The sequence below is a fragment of the Hyaena hyaena genome, unplaced genomic scaffold (assembly GCF_003009895.1).
Source record: "Hyaena hyaena isolate Hyena2069 unplaced genomic scaffold, ASM300989v1 scaffold_511, whole genome shotgun sequence".
Classification (NCBI taxonomy): domain Eukaryota; kingdom Metazoa; phylum Chordata; class Mammalia; order Carnivora; family Hyaenidae; genus Hyaena; species Hyaena hyaena.
Genome location: NW_024081144.1, coordinates 917,153 through 923,310, shown reverse-complemented (window position 1 = coordinate 923,310; position 6,158 = coordinate 917,153).

Genomic DNA, 6,158 nt, shown 5'->3' with positions numbered 1-6,158 from the left:
GTACGGGGGGAAGTCAGCGGATTGCGGAGGGGACCCAGCTAACCACGGAAGGCAGCGCTGGGAAGCTGGAGCCACATCTAAGAGCACAGATGAGGAATCGGCCGTCCCCGTGGCTGCTCCAGGGAAGGCTGGGTGCTCCGGGCAGTTAGCTCCCACCTCCGGACTGGGGCCTGATGGGGCGGCGGGGAGAGGGGGAAGAGGCCGAGAGACCCCGGGTGGGGACAGCTAGGTCAGCCTGCTGGAAACTCGTCCACGCGCGTCCCCCCACCCCGGAACCCCAGGGCTGGCAGAGTGGACATTCCCCCGGAAGGCTGGCCTTCTCCCACGCCTTCTGAGACACCACATCTCTGCTTCCGGCAGGTTGGCAACCTTAGCCTTTCGGTCTGTGTCTGGGGCTAAAACGTGGGAACCTTACCTTTTAATTCTCTTCCTTGAAAAACCACTTGAAAAGTATCACACGTCATCGCCATTCGCTGCCTTGGGCCACCATCCCTCCGTCCCCTGGCGCCTTTCGCTGGGCAGGTCAGTCCAGGTGGCCACAGGGGACATCTTTCTTAGCTGCATGGCTCTTTGGCCTTGCTCCCTAAGACGGGATGTGGTTTCATTGCTTTTAGCCACAGTGTGACCAGGTAACCCTTCCCAGTTCCCTCCATTTTTTTCCTGCACCAATTCCCATGTTAGGGTTTATAGTGGGGTGAATGGCGGATGCCCGAAAGGTATGTCCCCATCAAATCCCTAAAACCCCTGACCTTTTTCAGAAAAGGGGTCTTTGCAAGTGTGAGTCCCGGAGAATCTCGACACGAGGTCATCCTAGATTATCTGGGCCCTAAATCCGGTGACAAGTGTCCTTACCAGAGACACACAGGAGGGGAGGCCATGCGAAGGCTGAGGCAGCCTCGGGTGATGCAGTCACAAGCCGCGGAAGGCGGAGCGTGCTGGTGGCCACCAGAAGCTGGGAGGAAGGCACAGAGTGGATTCTAGACTGGGTGGGGCCCTGCCGGCAGCTTGGTCTCCTGCTGGCCAGGAGGGGGCGACCCTTGAGCCTCAGACACAGAATGAATGCAACTGGTCGAAAAATGTCAAGCACAGTAAAATTCATGTGGTCATATTGCTAGTTTTTCTTTAAATGGCCTGACTTGGTAGATCACCAACCCATTTTTCTGAAAACGGACAGGGAAAGGGAAAGCAGGGGGCGTTCATTCTGCTTTTCCCATATGAACCATATTTCAGGGCAGCCAAACAGTTGATGAGGAAAGTTCTTCCCTATGGAAGAATTCCAGACATAAAATTAGAATCAGAAAAATCAACCAACTTCCAATCCTTAATGAAATGAGGGTCCTAAGTTATAATCATGAATGGCGGTCAAATTTATCCTTCAAAGACCGACAGGAAGGTGCCTGGGTGGCTCAGTCGCTTAAGTGTCCGACTTCGGCTCAGGTCATGATCTCACGATTCATGAGTTCGAGCCCCGCGTCGGGCTCTGTGCTGACAGCTCAGAGCCTGGAGCCTGTCTCAGGTTCTGTGTCTCCCTCTCTCTCTGCCCCTCCCCTGCCCACACTATCTCTCAAAAATAAACATTAAAAAGAATTTTTTTTAAAGATGTGATCTGTTACTGCAGCTATGTATAAAAACACCAACATATTTATAGGTGGAATAATGTGATGTCTGGCCCTAGCTGATATGTATTTCCTCACAATCTACAATTAGCTTCCTCTGAAAACTCTTCTTCTGTGAAATATGACATGCAGGAATATGCATAAAGCAAACACGCAGCTTCAGGTGATGTTATAAAGGAAGAGCGGATGTAACCAGCACCGTGTCAGAATGAGCTCTTCCACAAGACCCCAGGGTCCTCAGCCTCCCCCCTCCTCCTCTCCCCTCCCCGTGCTCAGAGCTGCCCCTGCACTGACATCTACCTCTTCACACACTGTTTTGTAGTTTTACGATTAAAATATGCAACCATAAATGCTATAATTAGTGCTGCCTCTTTCTGAATGTTGCATGAATGGAAGTCTTCCGCAGGGTGTTCGCTTTTCTTCAGTAGAGTGTTGAGGGTGGGGGCTGGCCGCTTTCCCCTTGATGATGCGTTTCTGTGATTCACTCGCGTGGCTCGTGCCGACTCCCGTTCATTCATCTCCAGCGCTGCCTACTGCCGCGTCGCCGCGTGGAACTGGCCGCGCGTGTTTCCCGGGTCTAACGGCACGGACGCTGGACAGTTTCCAGTTCCTCGCGGCTCACCCCCGCGCGCCCCGGGGGTGGGTCGGCGGGATCCCCAGCGTCCACACCTGCGACTTCGCAGAACAGTGTCTTCCAAAGTAGCTCCATCACTGTGCGCCGGAGGCAGAGACAGTACCCCCGATCACAGCCCGCAGTCACGGGCGTGGTGTGGCCAGTCTGTTCGCTTCGCTGTTCTGTGGACGTGTGTGGTCACACTACTGTTTTCATTAGGAGTTTCTTTCCTGTCCTTTCCTTTTTTCCCTTTTCTTTTCCTTTCTTTCCTTTCCTTTTTTTTTTTTTTTTTTTAAGATTTTATTGCTCAGGCATCTCTACACCCAACGTGGGACTCCAACTCACAATCCTGAGAGCGAGAGTTGCACCCTCCGCAAACAGGGCCTGAGGGGGCCCCTTAAATTGGCCTTTCTTGATCACTTTTTTTTTTCTTATTGTTGGTTCGTCTCCTTTTCTTCTTAAATTGCAAGGATTCCTTGTATATTCTGGACGTGAGACGCACACTGGTTCCAAGTTACCCTCTGCCCGCCCCAAACCGGCCTCGGGTACCAGCTGGGCGGTGCGGGGCGGGTGGGGGGGGGATCTGTCAGCAGGTGCTACTGGGAGCCTGCACCGGCAGGCAGCAGTGACCTGGCGCCCGCTGAGCCCGCTGAGCCCAGTTCACAACGCCAACACGGGCAAGGCCAGGCTCCCGGGACTTTCTGGGGGACAGCACGTCCGGGGTCTCCTCAGAGCTCCAAGGGGCCATCTCCAAGCTTCTGGTTTTGTCCCCTTTCTTTTTCTTTTTTTCATTATCCCCACCTCTTCCCTTGGCTCCCGCAGTCCTAGAGCGCGAGGCGCTTCCTGCAGACGCCACCTCAGTGGAGCTTGGGGTCCAGGCTTTCAGTGCCAATGCTTTGGCGGGATGCTTGAGGACTGGAGAGAAAAGCGTCGAGAGCTTGGTGACAAGGGGGTCTGGGGAAGACTCACGTCCTGGAAGGGACGCAGGCCCTGCTGGTCTCTGCATCCTGGGTGGATGTCTCCACGGCCTGTCCCCTGCCGAGGAGGCGCTCGGGAGTCACACGGACTTGGGATGCGTTCTGTAAAGGTTTCAGCCTCTTCCGCTCGCTTGATGGCCCCTGCGTTCATGGTCGGAGGCACAGAGAGCCGGCCGCATCCCTCCACAGGCCTCTGCCGCCGAAGCTGATGTGCCTACTGCACTGCTGGGCGCCCAGCCTGCCGGCAGCCCCGGGCACAGCGCCACGACTCTGGGGCAGCCAGCCAAGTGCTGGCACCTTTGTTACACTGGACTCACCTATCATAGAGGGGACGGGAGTTCTGTCTGTCCCAGCGCGACGGGGAAGGATGCTGGACGTGGACTGGCCTTCCGTGCCCTGGAATCTTCTGCCAGAACGATCCATGGGGCAGGGGTGCCTTGCAGCCCACACAGCAGCGGAGCAAGGAGCTCACGCCTCAACAACAGAAGCCAAGTAATGGGCGTGTGCTGGTGGAAGTCGCCGTCTTACCTATGCCCTGTCACCCAGGTGTGCCCACGTGATGCAGAGCGGAGCGGCCCACCCAGGACGCGGTGACAGCACCGCTCGGGAGCGACACCATGGAAGACACAGATACTGTCTCCCCCATGGCCCGGCCGCATGTCCAGGACCCGAAGAGTGACATGGCAATGGCTCCTCTGACTTCTACTGATGCCTCACCGCGTTGTTGATCCCACCCCCACCTCTGAGCTCCGACGGGCTCCGAAGTCTCAGTTCTCAAGGGAGGAAAGCCCACCAGGAGATCCGCAACGGCTCCTTCGACTTGGAAGACGAGACTCCCACCCAGAAACATGGGGGGCCTCACACCACCGCGTCGAGCCACTGAGGAGACCCATGCCGGCTGGGGCCACGGAGCCCTCACACCAAGGACAAAGTGAGCCGTCGCTTCACGTGGAGAGCAGGAAGAAGTAAGGCTCGAACCCAGGGGGTCATCTGGGGTGCGTTTTAGCATTTCCACCGCCCACAGTAACTAGAAAGCCACCACAACCCAGGCTAAGTAAGTAGCAGTATAACTGAAGGTGTGTGCCCTCCGGGGATGAAGGTATAGGGCACCCGAGATGCTGCCGCGGGCAGGGGACCCCCCAACGAGGGACTGTACGGGAGTGGGCGCAGTGACAGCTGTCCGCACTCCCCTGCCTGATAGGTGTGTGTTTGTGTCTCCCTCGTCCCCCTGAGTATTTTTAGGAAGCACTGTTGCGAGTGGCTTTGCAGTTTGGCTTCAGACCGAAGGAGACTGAATGGGAAAGGTGGGCTGGGACCGCGTCTCCTCCCGCTGCGGGGAGGCTGCACCGCCCTGCTCCAGCGCGACAGACTGGAATCTTCTCAGGCAGGCTTGCAGGGCCGGCTGCTTTGTTTCTGCTTCGGTTCCAGGAAGTTCCCATCTGCACAGAAATGAACGATTGCCGGCTGAACGAACGGAGGGCAGTTCCCAAGTTTTTGGCTCATCGCCCGCAGCCTTCACATTAAACGTGACCTCACACACCCTTCACACTGCGCTTTGTGAGGCTCGGCCCAGGTCTCTGCAAACCTCATTTTGCCCTTTGCCAGCGTCTCCCCAGTAAGCTCTGGGAGGCAGACGGGGGGCCCCGGGGAACCCCTGAGCAGCCCTGCCCCTTCCTCTCTGCTTCCTACGGGCTTGCTGCCAGCGTGCGGCTCCTCCAGCAAAGATTCTTCACGGTTTTGTCCTGAAGCAGCTGCCGAATCCAGTCCGTGGCTTTTCCGACAAGCACAAAATCCACTTTATCACGTGGCCGCCGCTCAGAGGCAGCAGCTGGCTGGCGGCCCTCCCCCGGGATCTGGGTCCCCAGCCACTGGGACTCCCTCCCGGTGACCTCAGCTCCATGCTGGCCCTCCTCTGAGTTTCTTTGTAATATTACTTTAGTTAGAAGACCCTCTTCTCTGCCTCTAGCCCTGGAGGTGGTCATTTCTTCATGTGGTTGCTGCATCACAGAAACTTTAAATGTTTTGTCTTGTTCTGTTCTGTTTTGTTAAGTTTACTTATGTATTTTGATAGAGAAAGAGAGGAGGGCAGAGAGAGAGAATCCCAAGTAGACTCCACGCTGTCAGCGCAGAGCCCGGCGTGGGGTTCCATCCCGCAAACTGTGAGATGGTGACCTGAGTTGAGATCAAGAGTTGGACACTTAACCAACTGAGCCACCCTGATACCCCTAGGTTTTCTGTTTTCTCTTGATGGTGACCTAGTGAACAACTTTGTACCTCGTGAATAACTACTTCTAGTAACTTCTCTCTCATCAAATCATTGGTGGGATTTCTGTCTTTGAACTGGAGGGACCCTAAGTCCCTTGTCAATGACACATATTGCAAATTTCCTCTCATGTCTGTGACTTTCCTTTTCGCTTATTGCTTTAAGTTTTTATTTTATTTTAAGTTTGTTTATTTATTTTGGGGAGTAGGAAGGCAGACAGAGAAGGAGAGAGGCAGACAGAAGGCTCCGTGCTGTCAGTGCAGAGCCTGCTGCAGGGGTTGATCTCACCAACTATGAGATCATGACCTGAGCCAAAATCAAGAGTTGGATGCTCAACCGAGTGAGCTACCCAGGCACCTCTTAAAGTTTTTACTTTAATTCCAATTAGTTAACCTTTTTTCCACTTTTATTTATTTTTTTTAACTTTTTAAATGTTTTTTATTTATTTGTGTGTGTGAGAGAGAGACAGCATGATGAGGGGAGGGTCAGAGAGAGAGAGGGAGACACAGAATCGGAAGCAGGCTCCAGGCTCGGAGCTAGCTGTCAGCACAGAGCCCGATGCGGGGCTCGAACCCACAAACCGTGAGATCATGACCTGAGCCGAAGTCGGACGCTTAACCGACTGAGCCACCCAGGCACCCCTCCACTTACTTTTTTTTTTTTTTAATGTTTTATTTATTTCTAGGAGA